Source organism: Pelodiscus sinensis, chromosome 1 (genome assembly GCF_049634645.1).
Source record: "Pelodiscus sinensis isolate JC-2024 chromosome 1, ASM4963464v1, whole genome shotgun sequence".
In the NCBI taxonomy this organism is placed as follows: Eukaryota; Metazoa; Chordata; order Testudines; family Trionychidae; genus Pelodiscus; species Pelodiscus sinensis.
The window spans coordinates 255,631,695-255,650,533 of record NC_134711.1 but is presented as its reverse complement, the minus strand read 5'-3'; positions in this window follow the sequence as shown (position 1 = coordinate 255,650,533).

Here is an 18,839-nt window from a genome sequence, read left to right as displayed (position 1 = left end):
CAACGTCCCTGTAAGCCTCATTCTACAAGGAGTAAGGGACATTTCAGAACAGTGCTTTATTTTGAAATTTGGCACGGTGTAGACAGTGCCAAATGATTAAATAAACTATTTCAAAATAGCATCAAAATAAGATATGCAATTTGCATAACTCAAATTGCATATCTTATTTCGAGTTATGGTGCTGTATAGATGCACCCTCTGGGAGGGTCAAACGTTCTTGAATGTGCTAGAAGGGAGTGGAGATAGAGGAGGACAGCTGTGCCATCCTAATGGTACCATATATTCCCTAACAAAAGGCTTGTACAAATAAATGGCATTGTTTAGCCCTCAGAGGAGAACAGTATAAAGATTTGCTTTCCTTTCAGCCTCTTTTCCGTGGTTATTTCAACAGGTAAGGGCAGCCCAGGCCAATATTTTCATATTATGCAATAAAGAAACCGTCAAAGAAAGGTGCTTTCTCTTTTCTGGCCCACATTAAAAGTAATCGTAATGTTCCAGGCCTGAATTATATTCATTCTGGTGGCTTTTCTCTTCCTGCAGACAAATGAAATATGGCATTTACTACAAAGAGATGAGCAACAATGCACATAAAGCTCTGTATATCTGCTCTGCAAGTGTTGGAGACAAAATCTGCCAACTAAATTAATCAGCCAGAGGCCAGAATATTTTGCGGTTATCACCCACGGGATTCGGAAGGAATGGGGGTGGGGCAGAGAGAGCTGGCCAATAATCCCCTCTCACAGCATCCATTTTTGAGCCACTATTCCTAATTCTCCCCACACCTCTTTGTTATAATTACATTCTCTACCCTTTCAAACTGACTGAGCAGGAAATTGGTTTGGCTGGAATTATGTGCACACATGTTCCTTCATAATGCTTAGAGCCTCCATATGGATGATCTGACACATGTTACTTAATCTTGTTATTTCTACCCTCACTCTTGAAGGGTTTGACACTTTTAGTAAAGGACAGAAAGAGGAAAGGACAGTGGGCTATTCCTAGAGGTTGCATAGAATTGATGTTTGTGAGTCGCCATACCATAAAAATACAACTCTATTCTCCATGCTGAAACTTCCTTAGACCTCACAGAGGAAGTAACACTGTATTATTTCATTGTCCTGGCTTTAGTACAGTAAGGTTTGAATAGTTTGAGTGGTCTATTTCCATTTTTAAAGAAGAATGAGTGTTCACTCCCCAACATTATTTCCTAGTTTATTTTTATTTACTGCAAGGACATCGCCCTGACTCTTCCCTTTGGCAACAATGAATTAATAGCAAAAACATAAATAAAGCTCAGTACACATGAAGCTCCACTTGTGGGACTTCCAGCAAAAACAGCTGTATGGTCAGTGGCTCCCAACAACACTGCTTTTCTGTTTGTGGCTTCTCCCAGGAATTATTTCTAACTACTCTGTCAGTGGCTCAGAATCCTATCCCAAACTCATCAAAGTCCTATTGTGAGATCATGTATTTGGCTTGTCACTCAACCATATTGTTCCGGGTGTTGGGCAAATCCTTTGCCTTTGCTGCTTTAGTTTGTACCAGTCCATCTGGGTTTGCCCTTTTAATATTTTTTACCTATAACTAAATGTCCCCTTGCTTAATGGGTATCATACAGAAGATGCCAGTTCCCATGAAAAGGGTATCTTGGACTTGGAGGAAGAAAAGGAGTATGAATAAAGGACAAACAAAGAAACAGAGGTAGCATTCAATCACACTTGAAGCAGTATTGTTGTTCTCTTTCCAGTGGAAGTAGAGGCTGGTCATACATGCTGGTCAAGACTGATAAAGAAGTGGTGCAAACGCTCTGAGGGTTCATGTACACTGCACCATTATATCAAGATAACAATGCAAGCATCTACACAGCCATTCTGTTATTTCAAAATAATTTCAAAATAATGTATGGCTTATCCGAAAATCTGTATGCTTCATTCTGCGAGGAATAACACCTGTTCTGAAATAGCTATTTAAATATGAGCATGCCATGTAGATGTACTCTGAGGTATCATTCCTCTTGTTCCCAGTCCTATGAAATCTCCTTTCTGTGACACTTGGGCAAGTGAGAAGTCTCTTCCCACAGCTTTTTTCTCATCAGGTTTAAAGACTTGTATAACTTAATTTTGACATTGTGATCCTTAGTTGACCTATTTCTGAACCCAAGGACAAGTCCCTGAAGTAAACTCTACAGGCAATGGTATTGTTTCTGGCTAAGGCAGACACCTGGAGGTCTTTACCTATCTGTCTAACTTCTTATATCATGTGCATCATCATGTTTATCTATGACAACCACTGTTTTGGAGAATCTATCCTCAGCTACTTTTGAAGGCAGCTGGCACGGGTGATATACCAAGCTTACTCTACTGACTGGAAATTGTAGCAAAAATCCCAACAGTGCAAATTTTCAAGGTCTCCTATTCCCTGTGCTGGAGTAGACCATATAGGGTGCAGCAAAGCTCCTGTTTTGTCTTGAGGGTCCCACATTTTTAGGCAGGTGGCACATGCTTCAGTGACACACTGTGACCTTGGATATACTCTAACTCTCTTTCTGGAGGCAAGGGTCACAGCCCTCTTCATCACAGGTCAGCCAATGGGCTTGGTATGAGAATCCTTTCCAGTGTCAGTATTACCTCTCAGGGTATCATTCTGTACTGGCATGGGGAGGATTGAGAGGAACCCGGGCCCACCCTATTCTTTGGGTTCCAGCCTAGGGACCCTAATGGTAGCAGCAACAGCTAGTTTTTCCTTCACTATCAGAGCAATAGCCCTTCCCTGAGCCACTTACCCAAACAGCCCCTGCACCTTGCATGTGGTACCTGACCACTCCCATCCTCCCAGTTCTTCCATACCATTCCACCATCCTCCCAACTCCCTCCCTGAAAAAAAAACCCTGCCCTGAGAAAGAGCCTTTTAAACTTGCACCAGCTGGTTCTTAATAGGCTGCAGGTGTTCTGATTAGCCTGTCTTTCTTAATTACTTTCTAGCAAGTTCTTAATTGGCTCTAGGTGTTTTATGGGGTCTGCCTGACTTAACTGGTTCTAGTACATTTCTGATGGCTCACAGGGTTGTCAGAGCCCTCAGGAGCTCCCCAAGTACAACCCCCTTCCCACAGCACAAGCAACTCCAAGTACCCCATCGCTGGTAAGGCTTTATGAAGCTGGGACTGAAACACCTCTAGGGACAGAGATTCCATCTCCTTCCATAAGAAACCCCATGTCAGTGCTTGGTCCCCCTCTAGAACAATAGTAAAAGAGTCAAGACTGCATGACCATGGCCCCGATGGTCCATCTCTCCGTGCCAAACTGGTTCCTCACAAAATGATAGCTGTCCACTATGTGGCTGTGTCTACACTGGCATGAATTTCTGGAAATGCTTAAAACGGAACAGTTTTCCGTTATAAGTATTTCTGGAAAAAGAGCGTCTACACTGGTAGGCTGCTTTTCCGGAAAAGCCCTTTTTCCGGAAAAGCGTCTGTGGCCAATGTAGATGCGCTTTTCCGGAAAAGAGCCCTGAGCGTCATTTTCGCGATCGGGGCTTTTTTCCGGAAAAGACTACTGGGCTGTCTACACTGGCCCTTTTCCAGAACAGTGTTCCGGAATAAGGACTTATGCCCGAGTGGGAGAAGAATAGTTTTTCCGGAATAGTGGCTTATTTTGTACAGTAGAGCATTGTTGCTTTTCCGGAAATTCAAGGGCCAGTGTAGACAGCTCGCAGCTTATTCCGGAAAAGCGGTTGATTTTCCGGAATAAGTGGCCCAGTGTAGACACAGCCTGTGAGTTTCCACAGTGTTATGGCAACACACTTCTGGAGGGAAATGGCAGGCCTCATCAGGGTATTCCATCATTGGAGAGCAGGGGCAAGCCATTCGCAGAGCCCCATGAAGGTGTCCTTCCACATGCAGAAGTTTTGGAGGCACTGCTGGTCAAACACCACTCCATCATGATGCAGTCCCACATATTGGAACTGGTCTCCTGGTGCCAGGGCATGGAGAGGATGGACAGGTATGTGGTTCATGAGGAGCACCCAGGCCTGGGTGAGGAGGTCCCACATTTCAGGCTGGTCATCATCCTCCTATAGCACCATGTGAGCAGCCTACATAAACTGCACCAGGAACTGCAGTAGGAGGTCTAAAAGCCTGGCATGGCTTTGCAGCAGGTCCAGCTCCCTGGTAGAAATGCTATGGCATCTGCAAGGGCAACCAGAGCATGTGGTGTGAGTTTGTTGTCCCTGAAGGAGGTAGGCAATGGAGAATAGTCTGAGACATAGCTATAGAGAGGAGGCTCTTTAAGAACAAGTCTCAGATAGCCTCAGGAAGCAGCTACTAGAAGTGAGTGCTGGCCTGATGCCCTGCCCAGAGTGCTTCCAGGGGGCTTTAAATGTGATTCAGGCTCCAAACAGTGTTGATGCACTATTTCAATATAATTCTGCGCTATTTTGATGCAGGGGCAGGAGGAGAGAGGAGAGGAAGGGCAGGGGTATATTGTGGATGTGCTATTTTGAAATAGTTATTTCAGGAGTTACTATTTTGATATAGCTTATTTTGAAATAAGTATGTACTGTAGACATAGCCTTAGAGAAGAGAAAACTATTCATCCAGTGGCCAGTATACTTACCTTCAACTAGACTACTGCAGCTGAGTGATCTGTTTTTGTCTCCAGGGGATAATAGTCCTCTAAGTCATTAAACCCAATCCGTGGAGAGATGGTGATACTCTAAATGCAAATTATTTTAATTACTTTTCTTGATTTTTCCCTGTCTTTATAACTTTGGTGAAATGCAAGCAATTCTTATAGAATCATGGAAGGTTAGTTTTTTAAGAGACCTCAGGAGGTCATTTAGTCCAACTTCCCACTCAAAGCAGGACCAACCCCGATTAAATTATTCCAAGTAGTGCTTGGTCAGGCCTGAATCCTTTAAGGAAGGAGATTTCCCCACCTTCCTAGGTAAATTATTCCAGTGCCTCACCACCCTCCCAGTGAAATCATTTTTTCTAATATCTAATCTAGACCTCCTCCACTGAAACTTGTGACTTTCTTTCTTGTTCTGTCATCTGACAACACTGAAAATAGCCTGGCTGCATCCTATCTGGAATCCCCCTTCAGGTAGTTTAAGGCTGGTATCAAGTTCCACTTATTCTTCTATTCTGCAGACTAAATAAACCCAGTTCCCTCAGACTCTTCTTGTAAGTCATATACTCCAACCACCTAATCATTATTGTAACCCTCCTCTGTACCATAGCTCCAATCTTGCAAAATCCTTTTGTATCAGAATAAAGAATATCTGTATGTAAATGTTTCAGAAACTGTATTTATACCACTGTGCATGACAATAAAAAATACTGTATCATGCCTTACCCCAGTTTTCACAAGGATGAATTTAAGTTTCTCAGCTGTTTAAAAGCCAGCAGACAAAAGGAACATCCTAATTTCATTGAGCTTTTATACATAGGGAAGATGTTGGCAGAAGTGTTCTTGCAAACTTTACAGTGTGTGGAATACTGTAATGAATAGGTCTGAGCCAATATGGACTAATGGGTAGTGTTATTCTTAACAATAACTTGCTTGAAATTCTAATGCTTTATCAACTTCTTACAATTTGTTTCCATGGGAACAGGAATGAAAATAACAGCCTCGGCACTGTTGTCAGTTACAGTGGCAGAGTCTTCACACTGTCATCGCTATTCTGTAGACTCCAAATCCATCAATTCCTAAATCCTAAGTCCCACTTAACTTTGGAAATTACCTTAAAATATGAGATACTGTAAATAATCAATATAGATATTGTAAAATAGGCACAATCATCTGATTATTATTATTATTCATTATGTATACTGTTGTTCCACTTAAGAGCCTTTGTCATAGACCCATTGTATGAGGTACTGTACAAACATCTTATATTTAAATCTATCTATCAATCAATAAACTCAACTCAGTTTGGGAGGATAAGAGGCATGATAATTGCTTAATGAGAGGTAGGCACATTTACCGCAGAATTTAATTTGGCCTGTAGTGAACTGTGATGCTCTGGATTAAGACATTTTTAATGTTTGTTTCTGATGCCCTCATACAAAAATATTCAAGAAAATATAGTAGCAGCTTAGGAAAGAATTATTTCTTATCATTTGTTTACCTGCAAGTTTCATTCACTAGTCATTAGTTTCCAAAAGAACAACCAGGGGTAGATTTTACTAAGTAATTTGTTTGAGCAGAGATTATCTCTTATTATTCCAGACAATTTGCAAATTGTGTTATCTGCCATGAAGAAGGATATTTTGCAAGTTCAACGTAGAAAACCTACAGTTTTACAAAAGGAGATACTGAAAAAAATGGTGTTTTATTTTCCATCACAATATCCAACAGGGCAAATTGCTAATTTTGAGTAATTAATTTCTGAAGAAATCATTCTTCTATGTTTACCCCAAACAAACGTTAACTCTTTGAACATTTGAGGGGTTTTTGGTTTTGATTTCTCTCTGTCAGAATCTCAAACTTATTTTCATAATTATTTTTATAAGCAACATTTTAAGACACATGTCAGGATGACTGATGGGAAGGGGGAGAAGAAAGAAGCCAAGACAAAGTACCAACTTCAGTATTCTTTTTCGCACACTAATTTTATTCCTAATCCATTGAAGAATGCTGATGCTCACTTAAGATAAAAACAGGAAGACAACATAAAGTCAAGCCTACATTTTTTAAAATTTATTTAGATTCTAGAACACACAATGAAAACACAGGCATTGAGCCAGTAAGTCAGGAAATTCAGGAAAATAATTTTAGACCTTATCAAGTTTACTTTGAGTAGTTGCTGTCCATGGGATGTGACTTGCCTTCTAAATCACAAGGATCCAAATTATCAATTGGTGAAAATTGTTCTCTCTGTGTTGGAGTCAACTGACTTCTGTTTGTTTTGCCTGATCAGATAACTTGGACTTTTTAAATAGGTGAAAAACAGGTAAAATGACGAACCTCCTAGATAAATTTTCAGATGAATAATCATTTGTGGTAAAACCTGTAAATCTTGCAGGATTAACAATTCATCAGAGAGGTGGCAGATTCTGATTAAAAGCTAATGTGATACCATTGGTAGCAACAGAGTGAACCATATTTATTTATTCTGTGTCAAATATTTATAGAATGTTTTTCTTATCCATGAAATCATGATTTATGTCTATGCTATGATCCTGTCTTGTTTCTGAAGAATACCTAAAATGATAAAGAGAAAAGTTTTTGTTACCCCAAAAATTCCCACTGGAGACCACCCAGGGTTATACATGGATTTATTCATTGAGGAATTAACACTCCACTATATGTACTACAAGGTTAAACTAAAGAGGATAGAGCTGCCACTAAAGGTTTAAACTGAAGGGGAAACAGCTATCTCTCACATACACACTGGGCTGGACTACCCAATAGGCAGACTAAGCACGTGCTTAGGGCACCAGCAAAGCAGGGGCACAAAAAAAAGATACATATGGGGGGGCACCATAATCTTTTCAGTGCTTAGGGCCTCTAAAGGTCTAATCTGGCCCTGCATACACAAACACACACCTTCATTCACTCACTCATTCACACACATTCATTCCTGCCCTCAGGCACTCACACAGGCATATGGGTTGCAGAAGGAGCCAAGGCATGTAGATTATGGAGGGTCTGTCTGCTGATCATGGCTGGAGAGCTGGTCAGGAAAGAAACTGGCTACAACCCCTGTGACTCATCCAACTTCATCACCAGGGAGAATGCCCAGACTTCCATTGATCCAGCAAAGCAGCAGTGGTGTCTTAGTCTGATGACTCATCTCCTAGCTCCATGTGCTCAGCCTTGCAGTCTCTAATCGCAAACACAGGATAGTCCACTCACACGCACACATTACTATCTCAGAGGAGAATGCAGTTTAGAACAAATTCTAAGTAGACTGGATGAAAGTTACAAAAAGTTACAAAGTTGCAAGATTCAACAATCACCAAGCTTACAGTAGGTTTCTGAACCTATAAAGCAAAGTTGCTGAGAGCTACAAAGATGCAAGGTTTAACAAAGATTACGAGTTGCAAGGTTTAAGATCACAAGGAGTTGCAAAGTTTAAAAGGCAATGCAGTTGGAACAATTACAAAGCTTCAGAGAACTATTTACAGATCATCAGTAATGAAGTGACTTAGAAGACAACTGCCTCCTCCCACAACTTACAGCAATGCAGTCAGCAGGAGGTTTTTGTCAGTCATTACTTCATGTGTATTTCCAGAAAATCCATGTGTAAAATCAAGTAATAGCTCAGATGAAGCTTTTGATGTGATTTCAATTGTATTTCTGAACATATATCATGATAGCAAGGGGTAGTCGGGCACTTTGTTACAAGTGGATGCCTGCATCTAATTTTTATCAGTACTCTCAATTGTAAACAGCCAAACCAAATTCACAAATCTACAATATGTGCTTTAATTTATGGTTTCCTTGATATTTTTGAATAAATGGTATGTTGTCTGAGTTCAACAGCAATAAAAAGCTGTAATGCATTAGTTTTGCCATCACCCTACAGTTCAGAGATAGAATTACTTTGGATGTATTACAATATGCCATGGACTGCATTAGGCCCCTGTGAAACACTGAATTAGAAAAAGCAGCCACTGGAGGAATTTGGTCCAAAATATTTTTATGATGTTGAGTTATTTATGAGGTTGAAAAAAGAGATTTGTGAACCACAAGCATTTGTGTGTCAAAAATGTTTCTTATGAGAGTGTGCAGAATAATGTACCTTGTCATATAAACCTAAGCTAATGCAGCTCAGTTAGCTTACAAAATGTATATTTCTCTTGAGCACAAACAGGGCCCTGTTCATTGCTGGAGGATTGCTGTCGGCACACATTCTGAAAAGTGAAAGACAGATTTTCATAATATCATTTTATGATACATTTAAAGCTCAGCAGCTTGATTTCAGGTCAAAATATATTTAAATTACTGCCACTGTGATGTTTACATGAAAATATAATATTTGGGTTATCAATTTTGTATTATGACAAAAATGTCAGAACTGTAAAAGTAAGCTACATATTTTTCATTGACTAGATATCCGTGTGCTTCAAATTTGGATGATTGAGTAGAACAAAGCCACTTGATTGTTAAATAATTTACAAGATACTGAATCATGTTTAAAAAGCCATTTCACCACTCGTGAATTGAAGAGTGAGGCATGTTATATGCTCATTTATTAGATTATATCTGCTATGTCCTTCTGAAAACTCAACCCATTTGTCACTTGGGAGTTTAAGAGACCTTGCAGAAAGAATGGTAATTTTTCAAATGAAATAGTGAACAGTGACATGTCTTATGGAGGGAGGTGTTTTGGTTGGTTTCTTTGGTTTTATATCCTTACCTTAATCTAAGTCTCATTGTGCAAAAAGACAAGATTATGAGTACTTGATTAAACTTGAATTCAAAGGCTGTCTGACTGATACTTATATGATTCTTCAAGTTATATACCTTAAGTGCAGTTTCCCATTATTAGTTTTTGAGTGCATCTCTCTATGGACTTAGGCTTTTTAAAACATCCCTTAGAAACCTTCCCAGTTCTTTTGGACACTAGTATCTTATGGCACATTTCTCCAATCTCAAATCGGAAACTTGCTCATGACAGTATGTGTGTGGTGATTTTCTTTCCACTAGTCAACTTTTGGGAGAACTCCAACAAACTGTTTTCTTTGTACATGAGATAGGCTTTGGAGCCATCTCTTTATACATAGTGGACAAACTTTGGGCTTCATTAATGTTTGTAAGGCAGATGGCACAAGAGATCTTCTAATTATAAAGAACGAAACAACAGGAAACTCAAGAGGAACTGGCCCCTACTCTCAGAAGCAGCAGCTATTGAAAATTTTTTGGCTTGAGTCCTACCTACATACTTTAGAAGCATTAATGGATGCCAAATTGCACTTCACAATGAATATATTATGGACAAAGAATCACTGTTACATTTTCATGTTAAGTGCATTGGGGTGGGTTCTTAACAGCACATTTACTTGATGTATAGGCATTTATAGATCATGGTCTAATAACATGTTAAATATAAATAAAGTTACTTAAAGAAGTAGTCTTAGGTCCAGATGGGCAGAGCATCAGACCCTCTACTGATATCAGAGGGAATGCTCGGTTGACCATATCTAACAAAAGCCTATTTCTTTAGGCGCTTAATCAGATGTAATGCAGATGTCTCAATTTTGTCATCCTTTGAAGAGTTTAGCTGAAATTTTCAAAGGTACATAAGAGAGTTAAGCACCAAAGTTCCCACTGAAGTTCAATGAAATTGAGGTATATAAGGCATGATCTAACTAAGAAAATTACACCAGTTTAACTAAAGTTGTTATTTTAAACTGATGTAATAAACCTGAAGAAAAAGGCAGTGTGAACAACCTTATTTCAGTTTAAATTACTTTTGATTCAGCAATTAACATCAACAGCTAAACTAAGCCACTCTTAAACTGACATAAAAGTGTTCAGACATTGATTTGCATTGGTTTATCTAAAACAGTATACAAACTGACTTCCTCAATGAATTCAACCACTCTTGTTCTGAAATAAGAGTATTCTGATAAGTGTTTGCATTGATTTATCTAAAACGGTACACAAACTGATATCAGTTAAACCAGTGCAACTTTCTCATTTGGATGAGGCCTTATTCACCTTCTAAAAATCACAACCATTGGCATTTATTCACAGCAAAGATCCAAATTTGGCTCTTCTATGAAATATGGTGCTCACCTGTAGCATGATATTCCAGAGACTATTACTTAATTCAGATTTCTCTATTAATCTCACAAATTGTTCTTCAGCTATGTTCACCGAAAATAATAAGGAAAAGGTAATGAACCATCTTTCAATAGTTGTTTGCATTTGAAATGAATGCTGATTTTCTAGTTTTTACTTGCCCATTTCTCCATTCCAATTCTGGAGTCTTCAGGAGTACAGAGCATTTATTTACATCTCTAATAATCTATGTTCATATTTAGAACAGGTTCTTTTCTGGGTTTTTTTAAAATTATTTTCCATTAATGTGTTGGATATTAGCTTCCTAAAATATTCCAATATTCTTTCCCCTGGGATGAGGAGAAAGCAGATTAAAAAGGAACAGCTGTCTTCCTATCTACATTTGTTTCTCAATATCAGAATGAAATCTGTATAGCAAGAGCTCTAATTTTAAGCATTTATTTTTTTCACCTTTATCTTTTGTTAACTTATTAGATCTAAATTAAATACTTATTTGGGGACACTTAATTTAAAGTGTTATCCTTTTATTTACTTTAATTGGGTTCCCAGATGCCAAATTTAATTGTTATTTAAAGTCTTTTCTTTGGCAGAATGCCACACTATCGTCTGAAATTTTTGTATTGTTTTTATGATGTCTTCTTTTGATTTTTATATCACAGAATAATAGCTTTCCTCTTAACTTTAAAGTTGATATTGTCATTATTTAATCATATATTTACAATGCTATAGGGCCAAAATCAACATTGGTAGGATCCCTTTGACGACATTTATGACAACAAGAATTAACTTGGTTTATTGTTCTAATGAAATTATTTTGATTTAAGGATATATGAAGGACATTCTATTAGCAATTTCAAAGCAATTTGTCCTATAGTATGACATGAGTTTAGATGTTTCCAAACCATAACTATATGCTTCCCAATTAAGAGAGAAGTCAGTTTATATTTTGGGCAACCCACAGCACAATTTCTCATCCAGCATTACATAAGACTTATGTTGGATTATTAAACTTTAATATGGTCCATTCAGTCAAATAAAGATGGCTAGCTAATCAAAAGAAGCTGCCAACCATGGAAGCTTTGGCTTGATTCTTAAACTCAAGCAATGACATGGTACAGAAGGAAGAATCTGTCTTCACAGCAATACATGCAGCTTCTCTTCCCAATTGACAAAGATTGGGTCATATCACACCTCCTGCTGAAAATACTGCAAGAGAAGTCTAAATGGAGACAATATATGTAAATAAAAGGCAATAGCAGTCACACTGCATAGTTTTCATGATGCCAACCCTTTGTATGATTTAGGAAGGCTGAGGATTTGGAGGAGTCTAAAGGTCAGCAATGGATATTGCTGCACTGACCTAATAACTCCCCATTTCTCCATTCTAGTGAAAGGTACCAGTCATTGTTAAGGCTTCCTTTTTTCTGAAAAAAGAAGGAGATGTTTAAAACAAGATGCAAAAGCATAATGGGATGTCAGAGATTTCCTATTGCATTTTGGAGAATTCAGCTGAGCATAACATTTTGGATGCTTATTCTTAGGGGAACCTGAGACCTTTTTGTAGCTTGTTCAGTGTCTGTATCTATCCCTTACCCAAGTCCTCTGTTTGCATAATCTAAATATTTGCATATGTAGCTTTTTGGAGGATTTATGTTGCAGGCTCTGATTCCTATGGAAGAATTTTGCCAGACCATGTACAAGCAGAAACAATTACTTTTATTTTGCCATTGTTAATGACCAGGTTTCATAACACGATAGAGATGGAGGTAGGGAAAGATCAGTGTATGCCATTGGCATGGTGCAGACCTTTTATTCCCAAACAAAAAAAAAATCAAATTAATATATCATCTAATAGCATTAAGCAATTAAATCCTGTGCCAGGACTGAAGCCCATTCCAAGCTTTGATTTCTAATAATAAAAACCTGTGTTTCTCTTTCCACTCAGATCATTTTTCTGTTAGACAAAGCTACTTTTCTTCACAAATATTATTACATAGAAGAACACTAACTGGAGATAGTATAAATATTATCAAGATTCTGTGAGGGAAGTTCTTTAGGGAGTCATAGGCATGAGAATAAGAAATAACAGTATTCCATATTCAGAAGTATATTTGCCAAAATCAGCTATCATAGGATCTTGCTAATTCTGTCCTGCTGCAGCAATAATAAAAATGAGATCCATGGGGACTGAATGGGAAATTTTAAAACAAAGTCAAGTTATTCAGTAGTGATTAGCAATTTTGGGAGTACCTCAAATTTTAACCACCCAACCTAAAAGGATAATATTTAGGGAGTGCTGAGTATAGATTGCCCCGGCTTTGAAAATTATACTACTTAAAGACATCTGAACTTGAGCATTCAAGAATCATGGCACCCAAAATGACTGGCAAATGCCCAATTTTATTCCTTTTTCTGGGTGGAGCCAGAGATCACATGGTAGGGAAGAATTTCAGTCAGACAAGAGATAAATGAAAGTAAGAACCACTAGTACATTTTTGAAAAGTGAAAAAAATTTAAAATAGTGATTATATTGCTTCTCACAAATATTCTTCATTTTAACAATATCTATTTATCTTCAAGCAATGCATATGCTGTAATAGATTCATATTAGACTCCATTATTTTGAAGTTGTATACATTGTATGCTATTGCTTACACATTTTCAAAGTTTGACAAGGGATTACATTTCCTTAATTGTGTTCTCCCATTAATTGAAAGATATTCCAAGAGGGACCATCTTTTTCACACAGCTATTTCTCGTCTTCATGCAATGTACTACAGAATTCATCCAAGTAAGGAAAGATGTTGATTCAAATCTTGAAAGTGACATTTTATTAATTAACTAGAACAAGAGGATTTGAACGATAGGGTAAATGAATAAATTAAATGACAAGGCTCTGAATTCCCAACTGACTGTCATTTGATTCTGGTGCTTTTTCTCTACATGAACTGTGTAGCCACTTAATTTGAACTAGTTGGAGGCTAGCCCTTCCCAGCTTGCCCTGCTGGCCACTCTGGGCCAAACCAGGGAAACTTTTCTGCTCTCCTCCCGGCCCCAGAGCCCTTAAAGGGGCACGGTCTGGCTACAGTGCTTGTGCCAGTTGCAAGCCTGCCAGCACCCAGCCAGCAGACCCTGCACCTGGCACAGCATGAGCCAGCCACCCGCTGCCTCCCAGCCCTCCGCCTCTTCCCAGGACCAGACTGGCGGCTCCCAGGAGCCTGCCCGGGGCCATAAGAGGCAGGCACTCGCCTGGTCTAGTGCTGAGATCATGGACCTCATAAATGTATGTGGGGAGGCCTCCAACATCCATGACCGCCGCACTAGGCACAGGAATGAGGCCGTCTAGGGCAGGATAGCTGCCAGCCTGGCCACCAAAGGCCACATGCGAACCCAGGAGCAGGTTTGCATGAAAATCAAGTTGGTCCAGTGAGACCTCTGACCCTGAGCCCTGAGCTTAGAACATAAGAACATAAGAATGGCCTACTGGGTCAGACCAAAGGTCCATCTAGCTCAGTAGCCTGTCTGCCGACAGCGGCCAACACCAGGTACCCCGGAGGGGATGGACCGAAGACAATGACCAAGTGATTTGTCTCATGCCATCCATCTCCAGCCTTTCACAAATAGAAGCCAGGGACACCGTTCCTACCCCCTGGCTAATAGCACTCCCTGGACCCAACCTCCATGAATTTATCTAACTTCTCTTTAAACTCTGTTATAGTTCTAGCCTTCACAGCCTCCTGTGGCAAGGAGTTCCACATGTTCACTATGAGCTGTGTGAAGAAGAACTTTCACTTATTAGTTTTAAACCTGCTGTCCGTTCATTTCATTTGTTGTCCTCTAGTCCTTCTATTATGGGAACTAATGAAGAACTTTTCCTTATTATCCCTCTCCACACCACTCATGATTTTATAGACCTCTATCATATCCTTCCTCAGTCTCCTCTTTTCTAAGCTGAAAAGTCCCAGTCTCTTTAGCCTTTCTTCATATGGGACCTGTTCCAAACCCCTAATCATTGTAGTTGCCCTTTTCTGAACCCTTTCCAAGGCCAAAATATCTTTTTTGAGGTGAGGAGACAGCATCTGTACACAATACTGAAGATACGGTGTACCATAATTTTATACTTCCCCTCCCCCTTTTTCCCCTGGCTTCCACCTTCCAGCTCCCTCCTCTCAGGTTTCCCCCTCCCCTCTTCCACCCTCTCTCTTCCCCTCTCGCACGTCCTTTTTCCAGTCTCCCCAGAGGTTAATATCCCCCACACAGTTTTGTTAAATAAAGGGAGTTTCTATTTTTGAACACACGTGTCCTTTATTTTATATGTCAGGAAGGGGTAAGTGGAAGGAGGTGAGGGAGGAATGGGGCACGAGCCCCCAATGGGGAGGACTGGGGTGGCTCTGTGGGCTCTTTGGGGTGGAAGCTCTCCTGCAGGGCCTCCTGAATCCTGACAGCCCCCTGATTGATCCCCCCCCCCCCAGATGGCAGCCTGGGGCAAGTGCAGATGGGCTGTGATGTGCTGAGTGTGGGCACCCAAGGCACTCCAAGTCAGGACTGCTTTGCTGTCCCTAATCGAGGTAGACAAGCAAGTGAGAAACTCTGAGAACTGTCTGTCTGGGGTCAGGGTCAGGTCCCTTTAAGCACAGCCCTCGACTAGCCTGAGGCAGCAGTTCTACACTCCAAGTCCTATCATGATGCCCTGCCGGCACTGGTTCCAGCCAGCCTTAACTTCGGTTCAGGGTCCACTCAATGTGGACATGCTAATTTGAATTAGCAAAACACTAATTCGAATTAATTTTTAGGTCTAGATGCACTAATAGAAATTAGCTTAGATCAGATTAACTAATTCGAATTAATTTAGTTCAAATTAGTGCTGTAGTGTAGACATACCCTAATATAGGTATCTCAAACTGAACAGTACACATGTACCCTGAGTATGATCTTTGTAGCAAATATTGCCACCTACTATTCATTTTCATCTTGACACTCTACTGCCAGAAATCCTATATTTTTTACGTGTGTAAAGAGAGTATATTGCAATACTTTTGGAGTAGGAGGTAGTTTGGACATCTTAGATACATAGATTTCAAGGCTAGAAGGGATCACTATGATCAACTTCTCTAAACTGCTGTATCATAGTGACCATAGAGCCTCACTAAAATAATACCTGGAGCAGATATTTTAGAAAAAGAATCCAATCTTTATTTTTAAATTGCCACCACTTCCATCACCACTGCACACCTTGTTCCAATCATTAACTACTCTATTTACAAATTATTTACAGCCTGAATTTGTCTACCTTGAACTATCAGTCAGTACTTCTCCTGTCTCCTCCACCTGTGCCTGTATCCAGACAGAGAACCTGAGCATGGATGCCTCTACCCAGGTCCTGGTGTGGTCTTGCTGTATTTGTGGCTTGCAATTCCCACTGAGTGATCTCCAGGCTGGGGGAGACAACCATTGTGAAAGGTGCTTGCTGGTGGAATCTCTCAGGCAGCAGGTGGGAGAGCTACAGGAGGAGGTGGCCAGGCTGAGGAGCATTCGAAGCCATGAGGAATTCCTGGACAGTATTCCTGTGGAGTCTACGGAGGTCACTGTCCTAGGATGTGGGACTGTTAACCAGCCACTTATGGAGGAAGCAGTGGTGCAGGGTGAGCACTGGCAGCTGGTTACTTCCAGCAGCAGGCAGTGTTCCACCCCTGCTCCTAGCCCTCCCACTGTGTTGTTACATAACCGTTACACTTTACTTTCAGGAGGAGACAAGGAGTCACCCCCCACAGTGGAGGAGACCAGGCCTTGCACCACCAAGGTTGAGCAGTCTCCTGCCACCACTGCGAGGAGGAAACGTAGGGTAGTGGTGGTTGGAGACTCTCTTCTGAGGGGAACAGAGGCACCCATCTGTCACTCTGACAGCTCATCTCGAGAGGTATGCTGTCTGCCAGGGGCCCGTATCCAAGATGTTACGGAGGCATTGTCGAGGATTATCCGGCCCTCTGACTACTACCCCATGCTACTCATCCACGTGGGCACAAATGATACTGCCAGGTGTGACACTGAGCGGATCAAGTGTGACTACAGGGCTTTGGGAGTAATGGTGAAGGAGTTTGGAGCGCAGGTGGTATTCTCTTCTATCCTTCCTGTCAAAGGTAGGGGCCCGGGCAGAGAGAGGTGCATCCTGGAGGTGAATGCCTGGCTGCGACGATGGTGTCACCAGGAGGGATCCCGCTTCCTTGATCACGGGGTGCTCTTCCAGGAAGGACTGCTTGGCGGAGATGGAGTTCACCTTTCCAGGAGTGGGAAGGCCTTGTTTGGACACAGACTGGCTAACCTTGTGAGGAGGGCTTTAAACTAGGTTTGTCGGGGGCAGGTGAGCAAAGCCCACAGGTAAGTGCTGCATGTGTGGGACTGGGTGATGGGTTGGAAATGGGGGGGACTACAGCCTATAATGGCAAGGAGAAAGGAGGGTCAGGGCACAACAGGGAGGCAAGATCAAATCAGTATCTTAGATGCCTATATACAAATGCGAGAAGTATGGGTAATAAGCAGGAAGAACTGGAATTGCTAACCAATAAATACAACTATGATATCATAGGTATTACAGAAACCTGGTGGGATGGGACACATGATTGGAATGTTGGAATGGAAGGATACGACTTGCTCAGGAAGGACAGACAGGGAAAAAAGGGAGGAGGGGTTGCATTGTATATTAAAAATGTACACATTTGGACTGAAGTGGAGATGAACGTAGGAGATAGCTGTGTAGAGAGTCTCTGGGTTAAGCTAAAAGGGGTAAAAAATGAGGGTGATATCATGCTAGGAGTCTACTACAGGCCACCTAGCCAGGTGGAAGAGGTGGATGAGGCCTTTTTTAAACAATTAACAAAACTATCTAAAGCCCAAGATTTGGTGGTGATGGGGGACTTCAACTATCCAGACATATGTTGGGAAACTAACACAGCGAGGCACAGGCTATCCAATAAGTTTCTGGACTGCATTGGAGACAACTTTCTGTTTCAGAAGGTTGAAAAAGCTACCAGAGGAGAAGCTGTTCTGGATTTGGTTTTAACAAATAGGGAGGAACTAGTTGAGAACTTGAAAGTGGAAGACAGTATAGGGGACAGTGATCACGAAATAATAGAGTTCATGATCTTAAGGAAAGGTAGAAGGGAGACCAGCACAATTGAGGTAATGGATTTCAGGAAGGCAGATTTTGATAAGCTCAGAGAACTTGTAGGTAAGGTCCCATGGGAAGCAAGACTAAAGGGAAAAACAACTGAGGAGAGTTGGAAGTATTTCAAAGGGACGTTGTTAAGGGCCCAAAAGCAAACAATTCCGCTGTGTAGGAAAGACAAAAAATATGGCAAAAGACCAGCTTGGCTTAACAAGGAGATCTTGCATGATCTCAAAATAAAAAAGGAGTCTCATAAAAAATGGAAACTAGGACTACTAACAAAGGATGAATATAGGCAAGCAACACGGGAATACAGGGGCGAGATTAGAAAGGCAAAGGCACAAAATGAGATCAAACTAGCTATAGGCATAAAGGGAAACAAGAAGACCTTTTATAAATACATTAAAAGCAAGATGAAGACCAAGGACAGGGTAGGCCCACTGCTTAGTGAGGAGGGAGAAGCAGTAACAGGAAACTTGGAAATGGTGGAGATGCTCAATGCTTCTTTGTTTCGGTCGTCACCGAGAAGTCTGGAGGTGTGCCTAACGTAGTGAATACAAGCAGAGAGAGGGTAAGTTTAGAAGATAGGATACACAAAGAACAAGTTAAAAATCACTTAGGAAACGTAGATGTCAGCAAGTCACCAGGTCCTGATGAAATGCATCCCAGGATACTCAAGGAGCTGATAGAGGAGGTATCTGAGCCTTTAGCTATGATCTTTGAAAAATCATGGCAGACAGGGGAGATTCCAGAAGACTGGAAAAGGGCAAATATTGTGCCCATCTATAAAAAGGGGAATAAGAACAACCCAGGAAACTACAGACCGGTCAGGTTAACGTCTGTCCCAGGGAAGATAATGGAGCAGGTAATTAAGGAAATCATATGCAAACACTTGGAAGGTAATAAAGTGATAGGGAATAGCCAGC